The sequence below is a fragment of the Gopherus flavomarginatus genome, chromosome 2, assembly GCF_025201925.1.
Source record: "Gopherus flavomarginatus isolate rGopFla2 chromosome 2, rGopFla2.mat.asm, whole genome shotgun sequence".
NCBI lineage: Eukaryota > Metazoa > Chordata > Testudines > Testudinidae > Gopherus > Gopherus flavomarginatus.
The window spans coordinates 136,377,043-136,394,870 of NC_066618.1; the positions used below are offsets into that span (position 1 = coordinate 136,377,043).

General features: G+C 42.7%; 1 protein-coding gene across 8 annotated transcripts in view; it reads right to left on the reverse strand.

Annotated features, from left to right (window-relative positions):
• The window catches only part of CTNND2 (catenin delta 2), a 1,245,479-nt gene that overhangs the window by 100,321 nt on the left and 1,127,330 nt on the right, over positions 1–17,828 (reverse strand). The window lies entirely within an intron of this gene.

The following is a 17,828-nucleotide window of genomic DNA, read 5'->3' on the forward strand; positions in this document are numbered from 1 at the left end:
AGGAAGAGACCAAGGAGTAATGGCTGTAGAATCTAAAGACAAGAGGAAATTATTGTATCTACAATGCTACACAACCACTTGAACTGGAAACCCATATTGATTTTTGATTGGTGACAGAAAAATTTAATGATTTAAACTTTAAATTTAATTATTTAACCTTTAAATCCTTGTACACCTAGTTACTGCTTTACTGTCTGAGTTGCAGGCCATTTGCTTGGCATCAGTATCCCCTGGCCAAACTTGAACAATGACTGTTTGTTCCTAATGCCATTTAATGTTACAAAATTTGTTTAAGAAGTTAGCATGCTTCTTGGCTGTCAGCTTGAGGAATGTTAGACTGTAACCCAAGTAGGCACTTCATTATTTCTTTCATGATAGGCAATTTGCTCAGGAGAGGCGGGAGGAGGGAGTTGCACTACTGCTTTTACTATTAAAACATATTGGCCCAATCCTGCAGTGCCTGTGTGTGCAAAATTCACACTGATTTCAATTGCTGAGTTATGTATATGTAGGGACCACAGGATCACGCTTGTCATTAGAAATATGACTCAACCACGAAGGATCTAGGATTTTGGTTTGAGCCCATCTAGTTCACAAGATGCTGAAAGTTACATTATTTTACCTGACTTACAGTATGGATGAGCCAATTAATTCAATTGTATGAGCTCCAGACATAGTCTTGGAAAGTGAACAGTTTTATAAAGAGCTTGACATACCCAGGCCCCTAGCAATAAGACAGAATGTGATGACAGAGTGCGAGAAGCAGAATGATATCAGTGAGAGACAATCTCAGGAAAAAGCTATTTGGTTTTGACAGAACAAGTTGCATTTTTCTATGTGAACTGGCTGTGTGGGATATTTGAGGAGTGTGAATCTGCTGTCTGCATACATGCAGTGCTTTAAGTCCTAATAGCTCTCTGGCTGTGTGCCTAATTCCAGAGTGATAAGAACTGTATTTAAGATCATACTGATGAAATAAATGAGATCAGACTCTTTCCCTTAAAGATATTTGGTTACGTGATTAAGTTCTTAAACCAAGTGTTGAGAACACCTGCTGAGTAGTCACAACTACACCTCTACCCCGATATAACATGGTCCTCGGGAGACAAAAAATCTCACTGCGTTATAGGTGAAACTGCATTATATCAAACTTGCTTTGCCCCCCCCCCCGTTCCTTGTTCCCTGACCGCCCCCTCCAGAGACCCCCATCCCTAATCACTCCCAGGATCCCACCCCCTACCCAACCGCCCTGTCCCGTGACTGCTCCACTCTGCCAGCTCCCAGCCGCGGCGCTCCGCTTCCCGCCATTGGTGAGTACGGGGAGGTTGGGGAAAGAATGCCCCACCGCACTCACCTGTGTCGGGAAGCAGAGCAACGTAGCCCCAGCCTGCTCCACTTTCCTTGCCCCAGCCCCAGCTGTGTCACTGGGGGCGGCTGGGGAAAGATCCTGCACTCAGCTGTCTGGCGGGAAGCGGAGTGCCACAGCTGGGAGCTGGTGGAGTGGAGCGGGCTGGTGCTGAGTGTGGGGAGGTTGGGGAAAGGGTGTCCCCCCCCGTACTCACCTGTGTCAGGAAGTGGAGCGACACGGCCCCAGTCTGCTCTACTCCACCAGCTCTCAGCCGCAGCGCTCCGCTTCCTGCCGCCGGTGAGTGCAGGGAGGTTGGGGAAAGGACGCCTCCTGCACTCACCTGCGGCGGGAAGCGGAGCGCTGCGGCTGCGAGCTGGTGGAGTGGAGCGGGCTGGGGCCGGGTTGCTCCACTTCCGCCGCTGCTGGTGAGTGCACGGGGGATCCCTTCCCCCAAGCCCCCTCCCCGAGCGACATGGTTGGGGTTAGGGGGAGGGAAGCAGAGTGGGCTGCTCCCGGCCCTCCACTAATCCCTCGGGCCACTCTGGAACTGCGGGGCCCCCAAAAGTGCCCTCCCTCTGCTCCTGCCCCCAAGACCATGGAGGGGGGAGCCCCTGACTGCTTCCGAGACCCTCTGCCCCTTATCAAACCCCTCAGCCCCGGCCTGGCCCAACACCCTTAACACGCTGCTCAGAGCAGCATGTCAAAGCTTTACTGTGTTGTATGCGAACCCGCGTTCTGTCGGGTTGCAGTATATGGGGTAGAGGAGCACTACTGAAATCATCTGAATCCAGTGGAGGCTGCAGATGCTTAGAACCTCTCAGGATTTAGCTCTTTTAGTTTAACAGTGAGAGGTAATTCTGGGTTTTGTGCTTTGAGGATACTGTTATACTCCACATCAATTTAGTTATCCAAGAAAATAATGCACTTCATGCAAATATCTGTGTGTGACTCCAGGTTGCGATTCACTCTGGCAGCAGTGTATGGTGACAGTTAAGAACTGGAGTGCACTGTGAGAAGGAATTCAAGACAAAAAAGCTCACAGAGCGCCAGGAGGGCAGGCAGCATGGACCCAGCGCCAGCCCCTGCTGGGGCCATGTCACAGGGGAAGAGCTGCCCACTGCTGCCCGCAGAGTGGGAAGCAGGGGGGTGACTGGGGGCAGAATGTGGGCGGGACCACACCTGGCTGTTTAGGGAGGCTCAGACTCCACACTGCCTATGATACCTGCTGCCCATGGGGTTGCTGAATACTTTTGTCCCTTTGACAGAATAAGAAAAAGTTGTATCTCTGTGTTCCTCCTGAATCACACCCGCTGCCTCTAGTGCATATTGTGGGGTAAACATATGTGCTTGATTTCACAGTGCATTGACTTCATTGAAGTTGCAGAGATGTAACCAAAGGCAAAATCTGACGCATATGTTTAATATGCTGTGAGTAGTCCCAAATCATCCATGTTTGGCTAACCAGGAGATTGTGATTTTTCCCTTTGAGATGAGGAACTAGCTACTCTTATCCACAATTTCCTTGCCTATAAATTAGACTACAGCAGCACACTTGAGCTGGAGCTGCCTGTATAAACTATGTGACAGTTTCATCATACACAACACACAGCTGCCCACTTTCCAGGCAAGAAAGATTACTAAGCACATCACATCTATGTTCTGTGCTCTCCATTGACTTTCCATGCAGTTGCACATTCACTTCAAGGTCCTGGTCCTAATATTTAAAGCAATTAATGGGCTAGGGTCTATCTAAATGATTGCCTCTCTCTCCTCTCCCCACTGCAACATCAAGGCTCAATATGGATGTTGTTGCTGCAAGAGCCCAGGGAGGAACTGGGAGCTGGGGGCAGGGCTTCTTCATGGAGAGCCCTCGGTTATGGAACTCTTTATAGCAGTGGAGATTAGATTGCACCCGTGTTGCCATTTTCAGGTCACGCTACAAGCCATACCTTTTTGCACACACCAATAACTATTGTGGTGGAACTGCTCAAAAATGTTTGTCATGAAACCAAAGGTAAATAAAGGGAAAACAAATTCCATTAAATAAAAGTGGTTTAAACAGAAGAGGCTTTGATAGAAGTGTCCTTTGTGGATGGATTGATAATTGGTTTAAAGTCTACATATGGCACCAAGATATCACAGTGACAGGCACATTTTACATGCAGTCATCTTATATGACACAGACGTAATACAAGTATTAATAGATAGGCAAGTATATAGACATACAAGGATTTCACTGTTGCAATTTTATGAACTCACATTTATTCTAGAGTCTGTCATCTGGGGGGGAATGGGGAAAGGGAAAGAAAACAGTATATACAGAATGTTAGTCTATGACTTTCTAATAACTCTGTCACCTCACCCCCCAATGAACTCACCCCAGGGACCTGCCACATACTGTACTTCCCAAGATGCACTCACAAGGGAACCCATGCAGATACATCATATCTGGCTATCGCACTCTTACTGAAAGAATATCAAGATTCATATAAACTATTCTCAAAACCACTCACCACACAGAGGGCCCGCATCCTCCAGGATCCAACCAACTTCCTCCACCAACGCTTCAACATTAACAACCTTCCTCAGAACACCATTCTTGCCACCAGGGATGTCACCTCCCTACACACCAACATCCCTCCCAATGACGGCATCCCTACCTGCCTTAAATATCTACAAGACAATGGACAACTCTCAAACACATCACCAAACTCATCCATTTCATTCTCACTCATAACAAATTTACATTCAACAACAAACACTTTGTCCAAGCCATGGGAACAGCCATGGGTATTAGGAGGGCTCTCCAATATGCCAACCTCCTGGACCACCTTGAAGAAAAAATTCCGGACAAGTGCAACACAAAACCAGTGATAAACCTGAGATACATCAATGATATTGTCATCCTCTGAACAGATGAAACTCCCACATAGATTTCCACCACAAGTTCCACATCCCCTATCTGTCCATTAAACTCTCTCTTTAACACTCCCACACTAGTATCAACTGCCTGGACACTACAATCAGCTTCAACACCCTTCAGACAACTATATATAAGAAACCCATGGAACACCACACCTACCTTCATAGATCAATAACCACCCCAAGAAATCTTTTATCTATAGCCAGGCACTTAGATACCACAGAACATGCTGCGAGGATATACACCTTAATACTCAAAAAACTGCCTTTGTCAAACAAGGACACTTCACCAGAGAAATAGATTGCATCATGGAACTGGCCACCCAAATACCCCGAGAGAATTGCTTCAATACAAAAATAAAACCTCTATTCCCATAATACAAGAACTAGGGGCCACAAAATTAAATTAATAGGCAGCAGGTTTAAAACAAATAAAAGGAAGTTCTTCTTCACGCAGCACACAGTCAACTTGTGGAACTTCTTACCTGAGGAGGTTGTGAAGGCTAGGACTAAAACAGCGTTTAAAAGAGAACTGGATAAACTCGTGGTGGTTAAGTCCATAAATGGCTATTAGCCAGGATGGGTAAGGAATGGTGTCTCTAGCCTCTGTTTGTCAGAGGATGGAGATGGATGGCAGGAGAGAGATCACTTGATCATTGCCTGTTAGGTTCACTCCCTCTGGGGCACCAGGCATTGGCCACTGTCGGCAGACAGGATACTAGGCTAGATGGACCTTTGGTCTGACCTGGTATGGCCGTTCTTATGTTCTTATGTTCACAGCTTCTGTCTTCCGGCTGAAGACAGAAGCTGCTGCCGAAGTGCTGCTGCCGTGGAAATGTGTGAGCCACCCTAACGGCACACAGACTGCCCTCACCATCTGCAGCGGCAATTCAGTGTGCTGCTTGGGGCAGCAAAAACAGTAGAGTCGGCCTTGGCCAGAGTGATCAACACCCTCCATGACACACCTGTCAAGACCCATGGGTCCTACATATGCCTATCACAATGTGTGGTGTACCTCATCCAGTGCATTAAATGCCCCGGTAGCACTTATATGGGTGAAACCAGACAATCACTATGCTCTATGATAAAAAAAACAAAACACTCTATCACCTCTAGGTGAACACTTTTCACAAAGCGATCACTCTATATCTGATCTATCAGTCCTCATCCTTATAGGAAAGCTGTGCAATAGTGTCAAAAGATGAGGCTGGGAGCTTAAATTCATAACTTTGTTAGACACTAAAAATCATGCTTTTAATAAAGTTCCTGGATTTATGGCTTATTACAACAATCTGTAACCCATTAACCCCTGCCTCCTCACTTTTTGTCTTAAGATTACAGGGATGTTAATGGGCAACTTCATGTTGAATGATCCCTTTACAATATGTGCTAATCACTTTTGCTAAACTATTTGTTCGATCTTGTATTTACTCTCAGTACCTTTCCTACACCTGAAGAAAAGTTCTGTGTAGCTTGAAAGCTTGTCTCTCTCCCCAGCAGAAATTGGTCCAATAAAACCTATTACCTCACCCACTTTGTCTATTGAATAACAAAATTCAGTTAAGCTGGGCAAAGGTTTCAGACTTGGTTGCAGCCAAAGCAATAATGGTTAAAGTATCTTTTTAGTCAGGTAGATGGAATAAGGGCTTCTGGTCATCACTGAGCACTGCCCTGTAATGTATATGAAATGCACATTTATCAGGCAAGGGTGGCTTTCCTGAAATGAAGCAATGTTGGCTCTCAGATAAGAGAAAATAAACAAGAGCTGATAGCATTCTTGCTATATCTTATTTTATTCTTTCCTTCCTCTGTTCTGTTCTCTAGAACCACGTCGCGGGATAATATTTAATGAACATTCACCAGCTGAGAAATCAAAACTCAATCTCAAGGATCAGTAACTTTCAATTAAAAATATGTCCTAGAAAAATAACCTCTTTCCTAAAATCAGGGCAACATTTTGTTTTAAAAGAGTATTAAATATGAGATGTTGTGAATACCTCAAACTGACACTTCTAAATTTACTTCTCTAATAGCCAGGTATTTACCTGTCAGATTAATGCACTGTCAGCTGCAGCTGTAAGAAGAAAAAATGATAGCTCCTTGCTGCTTACAGGGCTCCCAGCTCTGTATTTCCTATGCATCTCCCAGGGGATGTATCCAATGTGTCTGCTACTATTAAGAAGTGACTGTCAGAGTGAGAGTGCAAGTTAACAGGGAGACTATTTTGAGACTGTTTGGTTGAGGTCAAAACAGAGGCTGCTCAAAACAATCTGCTGCCCTAAGCAAAACTGCAGTATGTCATCCCCCTCCAGCCCCATTAGATGCTCACAGCAGACCCCCAGTGCCTCCCCTGCTGCTGCCCCACCCCTAAACCTTGTGCAGACAGGTGGAAAGCTGATGTGTCAGACACCAGCCTGGGACTGCAGAGGCCACTGGGTCCCGATGAGAGACCCCACGGGATGGGAATGGTCTGACACCTAGGCAGGATGAGCTGGGCCAGGCCAGGAGGAGAGTCCCCTCAGCCTCTGTCCTAGGCCATGCAAGTGGTAAAGACTAGCTTCATGGGCAGGTGGTCCCCCAGCAGGGGTCACATTTCCCAATGGCCCTTTCCAGGCAGGTTGGCACTAGCTGCATGGGGCTCACAAGAGGAGCGAGACCCAGCTCAGCACCCCTGGACCACAGCGGCTCTCTCCCCGGGAGTCACAGCCACTCAGCTCAATCACAGTGGGACCCGAACACTAGCAGGTGGCAGCTCTCAGCCCACTGGGCTCCAGTTATTGGGAATCAAAGACCTTGCCAGTAGCAGCTCCAAGCTGCTCTGCACCTGACCCACACTGCCAGGGTGGGGAGCAGCAGGGGGCTTCCTCCTGCTCTTCAGAGCCCCGGCTGGTGGCTAACCCCTGACCCTGGCAGCACTGCCAGCCTCTTCCCACGCAGCAGCCACCCACAGCTGGAACTGGAGTGAATCTAAACTCCCAGAAGTCTGCCTCCTTTGGCAGCTGCCTCAGCTGCCTATAACTGGAGCAGCCTGTGGGTAAGAGTTCAAGCCAGTACATTGTACATCCAGGGACATCACTTGGCTCAGTAAGGACACCTTGCCCGCGTCTCTTGCTTTGAATAAGGATTGCCTTCATTTTTACAAAAGAGTGTATGCTACGTAATGACAATGGGGATATACAATCATGGTATCAATTACCCATTGTATTGTGAACACCACTACAAAATATACCATACTATACTGACTGTAAACAAAGGTGGTTCTCGGCATTTCCAGTTGTCTATTGGAAATCATAAGCATTTCTTTTAGGAGACCTAAAGTTGCACTAGCTTCTTGCTTATCATTTAGAAGAAATAGGGACATTTGAGGAACAAAATGAAAGCAAAGACATTGAACTAGGAGCATGCTGAAGCAACAGAGTATGAAAAATAACATGTTCCTCCTCAATAGGGCTATTTGGCATGCATGCCTTTTCTGCAGCTAAGGCATCCATTAATTAGCATGGCATAAATATTCCAGGTAAAACACGTTTTTAAAGGAACAGTTGTGCTCTATGTTCATTTTTCCTGAGTTAACTACCTCTGCAGTACTTCAGGATAACTCATCCTGCTTTAGGGAAGTTGACAGACTTATTTTTGTTATGTAGCCATTATCATTACATCCATGTTTATAAGTCACACACCTTAGGGTGGAAACCTGGGGTTGTCTATTAATCTTATGAGCAATCTGTGGAGACCTAAATATGAAGCTGAATTTAGAAAGTAGTGAGAAATATCTGTCTCTATTTAGCTAAACTGCCAGTTAGGACAAAGTGTCTGCAAGCAATAATGATGTGATGCGTATATTTCAGGAACAGTGAAATTGAGATGCTCCAAACTGCTTTTTTATTCTCTCCTAGACTTGAGAAATGGAATCACTCTTGCATGTACTGACAATTCTTTTAGTTTGTGTAAAGCCATTATGAAACATTCCTGCATTTCCACATTGCTGGTCAATAGCTAGTATGAGTGTAAAGACGTATAAAAGATATGAACATAAAAATATGGAAAGAGACAAATGATTTGTTGTCTCTTTGTAAATGAGAAGCTCTGCCAATATACTTAATCATCCAATTACTTCATAAATCAGTTGTAATACCAATGATCAAATAATTGCTCAGCTTGTAAACAGAAAGGACTCCTGTGGTAACAGTATAGCTTTGGTGAGAGCTAGCATAAAGAAAAATCAATTTCTGTTGCATCAGATGGTGACTAAATTTTCAAAGACATGCATGAGAGTAACAATTTGTGCAGCAATACTGTTTACAGATAATGGAATTGGTGGGGCATGACTTCTATACATAACTCCAAAGATGTACAGTACATCTCTACTTCCACTTTCATTCATAGTTTCTGTTTTTATTTTAGTCACAGTAACTAAGAAGAAAAATACAGTAATCTGGAAAATTATTCCTTAGTTTGGAACAGTTATTGTTACAAAGCACCCTTTCCAGTGTTTTATGCCTCATGGAATTGAGATCAAATCAGGCTGAAACTCAGTGTAAAAATGATCCATTCAGAGGAAAATTATTCCTTTTTTAAAAAATTAGAAAGATTAAATTACTGTCCTCCTTTTACTATTTTTGGTGGTTTTCTATATTCTTCTGCTAAGCACAAAGGAAGGAAGATTTTTCCCCCCACAATGAAATTATGCATTCAGCACAAAATGGAAAATTTTGGAATGCCAGAAACTAAACAAAGCTGATGTTTTTAATTGAGACCTCCCCACCTCCCAACCTGTATCAGGGTTCTCTGGTGCACACGCATGCACACACAGACACACACATAATTGAATTCACATACTCATCAATTTCAGCTGGAGTTTGCATCCTAAGCATAATGTATATTTCATCCCTCAAAGGATCTGTGAACTCTCTGAAGGGTAAGGGGAAGATTTGAGATGTAAGCTACCACAGAGGTAATCAAAGCCACATTGGGGCAGGGAATGAAACTGCAAGTTGTGGGACCAGTGATCCACACCACTCTGTAGGCAACATCATTTAAAAGGTAATGCAAACAACCCAAAGTAGAAAAAGAAAGGGTTTTATTCACTACAAATAAAGAGAATAGCCTGTTCTTACAATCTCAAGTCTATTTTTTAACCCACATATCTCCATTGGTGCACCTGTGCAATCACTTTAATTGACATAAACCATGGTTCGCCAAACTTTTCAATCTAGTGAACACTTCATAAGAGAGAGAGTGAGCCTCTCACAGACACTCCACTCCCTACCATTTAACCCTATCTCCCCAGTCCTTAGTTCTCACACTATTTCATTTTATGGGCAATTATAAAAGGTTCCACGTGACAGTAGTGGGTCTATGGACTACAGTATGAGACCAACAGCTCTAGAGAGAAATTTTTATTGGTTGCTTTCCCCTTGTCCCATGACCTCCATTAAGTTTAAATAGAAAGTAGTAATCTGACAAGGTGAAGTAAAAAATAGATTTTCGTAAATATTTGAGAATAATATACTGTCTGTGCTGAAGGAACTGAATTTGGAAGCCTGGTGCCCATTTTTCTTTGCTACTGTCACTCCCACAGCACAAACACATTGTTTGGATTCAAAGCCTAATTTCTTTCCTTGAGAGATACCTTAATCTCCACCAAATACTGGATCTTTTAAAACCTACAAGGTTTTGAGAATAAGCCATCAAATCTTATGGAAAGCAAACATACTGGGTGTAATCAAGAGTCAGTCTGTAAACGGGTTAATCACAGACTATTGTCCCATTCCTCAGGATGACGTCCATGATGCCTTTATGGGATGACAGCGTTATGTACTAGTTGGGACAGTGGAAGACATCCTCCTTCCTTGAATAATATTGACTATTCTCCCACAAAGCTCATAATTTTCTATATTTATTAGTGTATATATCTGCCTGGGACAAATTTCCATCCAGTAAAAAATTCCTGACAGATCTTGACTTGACAGTTTATAGAGCTTTCGATTCTTTAAAAGTGTGGGGTTTTTACTAGTTTGGGTTGGTGCTGATTTAAATAGTTGATATATTATAAAATGTCTTCTCCTTTGTATAGTATGTGGCTTTATTACATGAATGTTTTGGAAACTTAGGCAGCCAGGCAGACTTTCTACTTGATCTAAATAACTTTCCTGTTGGAATAAAAAGCCTGATGTAACTTCAAAGGGTGTGTGTGTGTGTGTGTAAACAATCAGGCACATTTGAAAGCTTGTCTCTTTCACCAATAGATATTGGTCCAATAAAAGATATTACTTCACCTACCCTGTCTTCCTACACAATTAGAGTAATCAGAAAAGTTTTGCAAGGAACCTTCAATGTCTCCTGGCCTGATAATGGTAGAAGATTGATAATCTAGATGAATGATGCATTTGACAATAAGTATTCAATAATAATGAATAATTATGATTGTGTGATTGGACAGAAGGGTTCTGGAAACATTTTGGCCTGCTATCCTTAGAGATAACTGCAATGACCTCTTGACTGAACCACTCTCTTTTATGTCTTCAATTTCTTTGTCAAATTATTTGCTTAATAGGTCTCTCACTCCTATAAAGAGATTTCTTCAGAAAACCAGATATTTGTTTAAGGAATAAAGCCAGATATCTCATCTGGCTATTTCAAGAGATCAGACTGTGACCTGGAAATCTAATTTTATTTGTACAGTATTTGCTATTGATCAGAGGCAGGTACCTAGTTATAAACACTGACTTGTCTAATCAAGAGAACACTATGCTACCCATCTGTGCTGAGTGATCAAGCTCGGGAAGTGGAAAGAGAGGGCTTGAGAAGAGCTGATGGAGGAATGATAGGTTCCTACCCCACGAGGCTTGTAGAGAACTAAGACAAAAGCAGTGACACTGGGTGAGATGAGAGAGAATATAAAAGAAAAATGGAGACTCAAGAGACAGATTCTAAAGGCAGCCACAGGAAGCAGTACAACAGGAATTGGGGATAATACCATGTACAGATTATCTGCATGCAGCACATACATTTAATTTCTAAAATGCAACTGATTTTAAGGGACATTTTTGAAGCATGAACAGAAAGTATTACAGCTTTAAGATGCTTCAAGCCATATAGGCAGTCAAGAGAGAATCGTTGGGACACAAAGGGAACTGAAAGAGGATTGAAGTACCATGGCAGCTATTTTACTACAGGTGATTATGTTATCAAAGGAAATGTTCTATATAAGGTGTATCACTGTTCAAAAACTAAACAAAGAAATATAAATTAAGAAAAAAAGTGGTTTCTTTAAGGGCCTGACAAAAGCAAGGAAATCCCTAGCCAAAGATACCACACTTCATCTTTAACTTGGTAACACAGAGAAGATTACAGCTGAGCTGGTCCTTTATTTGAAGACTTCAGAAATGCCACCCACCAGTTTAATGGATGGGAGACTTGGATTGGATCCACAAGGTGACACAGAGTTTTAGAATGAAATGTGGATTGTAAGCGGGCACTCCGCTGCCTGTTGGCTGCCAGAGAGAGAGGAGCTGATTGACTCCTTGCTCCTCATAATAATTAATTTAAACCCTTGCCAGGGGTTTCTTGTATCTCTTGCCCCCTTTCAGTTGAACTCACCCTCTCTCCTCATAGTTATATAATATAGGAACTGTGTTTTTAGGATGCTATAGGTCTGATCAACCACCTGTTTTAGGGGTCAAGAAGGATTTTTTCCCTTTGGGGCCAAATTGGCTAAGGCCTGGTAGGTTTTTTTTTTTTTACCTTCTGCAGTGTCACAAAGACACAGTTAGGTTAAACAAGTATAGGCTTCAGAAATTAAATATTAGGAATTGTGTGAATGTTTACTTCATCATAACTTGCGGTCAATGTCCAGTGCAGATAAAAGGCCAAAGGGCCAGAAATAAGAGACCCAGAATTTCACTGGTGGACCTCGGACCTATGTTAAAAAGGGAGACCTGAAGTCTTTGCAGACCAAGGTCCCTCTTTGGTACAGTAACTCCCCACTTAACATCGTCCCAGTTAGCATTATTTCATTGTTACACTGCTGATCAATTAGAGAACATGCTTATTTAAAGTTGTGCAATGCTCCCTTATAATGTTGTTTGGCAGCTGCCTGCTTTGTTCACTGCATGCAGGAAGAGCAGTCCGTTTGAGTTAGCTGGTGGGGGCTTGGAACCAGGGTGGGCCGGTAACCTCTCATCAGGTTCCCTAAGTTCCCTGTGTGGCAGCCGCCCAGCAGGCTATCAATTGCTGGGCAGTTCACCTGTCCCGCCCCGCACTGCCATGCGCTGCTCCCAGGTGCTTTCTGCCTGCTGTGTATGGGGTACAGGGGTGCTGATGTCAGGGTGTCCCCCTACCCCCACCCCTTCCCCCCCACTCCTGTACCCCATCTCCACAGGATGTTAAGTTTCATAAAGCTGTAGCCTGCTGCTTAAAATCCATACTTGTGCTGCAACAGGTAAAATTACTGACAAGACTTTTAAATGATTTATAAGCATGAGCAGGAAGTCCCCTGAACACCCTGGTTTAGAAACAACATTATGGTCATGTTGTTCCCCAAAACAGTCCTACTCAAAATAAAAAATAAAAGTCATGCTAACGAATAATGCAGGACAATCCATGCACACTGAATTACATATTAAAATATGAAGAAAATTGCTGAATGGTAGAAAATAAGGATTATGTTTTGCTAGTGTAATGTTGATGAAATGTTAATGATTTACAATAACATAGAATAGAAAATGTAAAACAAATTATTAAAGTTTGGGTAAATGTATAACTGGATATATCATCATAACATCATAACATTGATTGGCAGAAAGCTAATGAATATGTAATGTGGAAAGGTATAAACAAACAAGTGAAAAAGGACCCAAGTCAGAGAATATTGGTCCAGAGACTGAGATAACCATCATGAAGAGGAGAGCTTCCCGGTATCCTGGAACTCAGTAACTTGGGCTCCTGCCTGTTCTGTCTATTTATTTATTCTCTGTTATAAATACAGGCTCAGAAATTATAAGTGACCATGATTCTGTCTGAAAAATTATAAAGACAAAGATTGATTAAGCCTAAACTGGGTGGACTCGTGACTCAGTTTTCCACCTTACAGTTGAATCGTTAAAAAGTCTCCTTCAGTAATTTTACCTTTTGCATTTTGAAGTAGTTTATTCAGTTTAGAGTCTAGGTATTTAGTTGTTTCCCAACAGCTGTTTCTGTTGTGATTCAGTTGCATGTCCTGATCAAATTAACATCTGCAATATGATTCTTTGGTATCAAATTGATTCTTAGCTATCAAAATCTTACATAGAATAGACAGATACTCAATGGCCCAAATTCAGCTGTCAGATACATGCATACAAATTCCCAGTCAAGTCACCTATGTACTTGAGGGCAGAATCTGGCTTCCAATGGACATAAATTAGACTTTGTTAAATGCAGGGTTTTTAAACATTTTTTTTTATTATACTTCAAATAGATCATAAGAATATAAGAACGGACATACTGGGTCAGACCAAACGCCCATCTAGCCCAGTATCCTGTCTTCTGACAGTGGCCAATGCCAGGTGCCACAGAGGGAATGAACAGAAATCATCAAGTGATCCATTCCCTGTTGCTCATTCCAAGCTTCTGACAAAAAAGTCCTGTATATAAAGCCAACTGACTCTGGCCAAGACCATAAGGAACCTGCCATTTTATTATTCTTACCAGGGAGAAAGAGATACTGCCAGCAGACCCACAGAAAAATCCTGTATAAAAACATAATACAATTATAAAAAGAAATGGGACTGGGGATTTCCTTTTACAGTACTCAGCCTTCAGGTTATAAAAAATATTAGGGACAGGGCTGTGGAATGCACTTTAGGCTAATGCATATACCAAAGTGATGTAGAAACAAGAGATTATTATTAAGCAGCAAAAAACTGAGTTTTAAAAATTCATTTTGAAATGTGAAAACACCTCATATTTACACCTTCTTGCTTCTTGCATAGGAAAGTGAATACCTGGGCCCTTACAGTCTTGGTAAAGACCTGCTGCCTTGTTGTTCTTCATCTGCATGATGGCACTGTGCACCTCATACAAACTGGGAGGGTCTCCGAGCTCGCCCCTAAATGGTCGTTGAGGGATTTGCTCAAGGACTTTATCTACAACCATAGAATTATGGTTAAGGAGATCTTCAAAATGTTCTTTCCAGTGAGAATTGATGGATTTGTTGTCCTTCAGAAGTGTGCTTCCATCCTTAGAGCGAAGAGGATTCATACCATGACAAACTGACCCATAAACAGCCTTGGTGGCACAAAAGAAACCACATGTATTGTGGATATCTGCAAGATGTTGGAGTTCTTGCGCTTTCTCAGTACATCATTTGTTCTTAAGTTCTCTGGTTTTACATTGTACTTCTGCCCTCGCTTTGGCATGGGCTTCTCTCTTTTTATTACAATTTATGTCATTCTGCCAAGCACAAAATGCCATTCTCTTCTTATTGATGAGTTGCTCAATTTCAGCATCATTCTCGTCAAACCAGTCTTGATGTTTTCTGGTGTGGTAGCCTATGGTTTCCTCACAGGCATTGATTACTGCTTTCAACTGGCTCCAATGTTCCTCAATTTATTCTGGAAACTGATGGGAGCTTTCTTTCTAAGACTGCTTGGAAGTGGTCATGCTTAATAGGGTCCTTCAAATCTTGAACCTTCAGTTTGCGTCTGACCTGCTTCTTTTGCAGCCTCCATTTGGGAGCTATCTTAATTTGCATTGTGGATCAAATAAGGTGATGACCAGTCCAACAGTCATCAGCACTTGTCATTGCTCTTGTGAGAAGTATGTCACTAAGCCCTCGTCCAGACTAACCCGCGGCATCGGCGGGTTAAAATCGATTGCTCGGGGATCGATATATCGCGTCTAGTCTGGACGCGGTGTATCGATCCCCGAGCGCGCTTACATCGATTCCGGAACTCCATCAATCCGAACGGAGTTCCGGAATCGACGCGGAGAGCCGCGGACATCGATGCCGCCCCGTCCAGACTGGTGAGTACCTCGATTTTAGAAATTCGACTTCAGCTACGTTATTCTCGTAGCTGAAGTTGCGTATCTAAAATCGATTTTAATTCCTAGTCTGGACGTGGCCTAAGATCTCGGATACGAATTATGACATAGTTCAGGATATGCCCGCTGAAGTCTTCAAAAAAGGTGACCCAGAGCTAATACGGCAGCTTTACCTGCTTATCCTTAAAATCTGGATAAAGGAGGAGATACCCAGTGAAATGAGGGATGCCTTGTTTGTCACCCTCTTCAAGAAAGGGGATAAAGTGGATTGTGGAAATTATCATGGCATCTCTCTCCTAACCACTGCAGGCAAAGTTCTGGCAGGATCCTTGCAATCCGCCTTCTGCCCTGTCAGAAGAAATTTTACCAGAGTCACAGAGTGGTTTCCAACCACGTTGTGGAACTGCGGATATGATCTTCACAGCACAGCAGCTGCAAGAAAGGTGTCAGGAGCAAAACTGACCATTGTACATGGCTTTTATTGATCTAACTAAAGCCTTTCACTCAGTGAATAGCCGTGCCCTCTGGACTGTACTTTCCAAGATTGGATGTCCTGATAAATACATCAATGTCCTAAAATTGCTTCATGATAACATGAAAGCGACTGTTCTGAGCAGCACTGGCTCCCAGAGTAAACCTTTCAAAGTACAAACAGGAGTCAAACAGGGCTGTATCATCACTCCAATCATGTTTGTGGTTTTTATTGCTGTCATTCTTTACCTAATTCCTGGGAAGTTTATAGCTGGCATTGAAATCACTTACAGAATGGATGGAAAGCTTTTCAGGCTTAGCAGGCTGAAAGCCAAGAGTAAGATTTCCACAATATCTATTGTGGAACTTCAGTATGCTGATGACAACGCAGATCTTCAAACTATCTTGAATGTGTTTGCCAATGTTTATGCATGTCTTGGTCTCACTCTTAATATCAAGTAGATTAAAGTGCTCTATCAGCCCTCTCCAAATGAGGTATTACATGCCCCTTCTACCAAAATCAATGGAGTGGCACTAGAGAATGTTGATCATTTCCTCTACCTTGGAAGTCATCTTTCATCCAAGGCAGATATTGATGCAGAAATTCAGCATCGCCTGAGCTGTGTCAGTGTAGCTTTTTCTCGTTTACGACACAGGGTCTTTGAAGATCACGACATTTGAACAGCTTTTTTATCAAGCTGTTATTCTCCCAACACTGTTGTATGGGTCTAAAACTTGGACAACCTACAGACACCACTTGAAAGTCCTTGAGAGGCACCATCAATGCTGCCTTTGTAAGATTCTGAAGATCAAATGGGAAGACAGGCACACCAATATTAGTGTTCTGGAAGAGGCAAAGACCACCAGTATCGAGGCAATGCTCATCCATCAGCAATGATCACGTTCCGGATGCCAGACCATTGCCTCCCAAAACAGCTTCTGTTCTCTCCGCTAATAGAAGGGTACCATAATGTGGGTGGACAATGGAAGCATTATAAGGACTTGCTGAAGGACAACCTAAACAAATATAATATTGACATTGATACCTGGGAGACACTTGTCCAAGATCGCTTAAAATGGAGTGAAGTCCTATGTGATGGGACCCTGCATTTTGAACTTGCTCGCTGACAAGCTGAAGAGGACAAGAGACACAAGAGGAAGGAGAGACTGGTCTCCAGTCATGGTCAACAGCTCCTGCTGAGGTTGAAAACATCTGCCCTCATTGTAATAGAACTTGTGGTTCAAGGATTGGCCTTATTAGCCACCGGAGGACCCATAACTCCCATGGAAGATGATCATACTCGGTAACGAATAATCGCCCATCATCATCACAGTCTTGGTAAAGACTAAACAATAATGAGTGCCCAAAGGAAACTCAGATAGATCCTGAACTTGGTTGTCATGCCAAGATGATGTTATTTCCACATTCATTGTAAAGGACCCATGCCAGACACTGAGATGCCAATCCAGTGGAGAAGCTCTATGTGAGAGTTGGAGGAATTGTTGAGTATAGAACCTAAATAGCAAAAGCTGCAGACTGCTTTGAAAGTTTCATTATTCAAAGAGATTGGGAGCCATGGGTGGACCTGATCCTACATTTTTCAGCTTCGTCTTTGACCACAAAACATGGAGGCCAACTTTAGAAGACATATGTGCACATAAAGGAAAAATATATGCCCTAGAATGGAAAACTATTGCTTCATGTATTTAAAAAAAGATTTCAGCTTGGCTATAATCACCAGAGCTAGAGACTGACTCTTATACTTTGTATTTGAGATTTTCAAAGCAGACTAGGGGATTTGTACACATATAGGCCATTAATACCAGTGGAAGATAAGTATCTAAATCCTCCCAGACAGTTTTATCTTTTAAAAAATATTCTAGGTTTTCTCTTATCTCTCCACTCTCCCTTCATGGGGTTTTGGAACATCTGGCCTATCTTAAAGGCCTTACCTTCTCTGTCACAGTACAGGTTTAGACAACTGCACAGCTGGAGAAAGGAAAAGAGTGAATCAGATCTTGAAAAATAATGCATGTGTCTGAATTAGACTATAAACGTTCA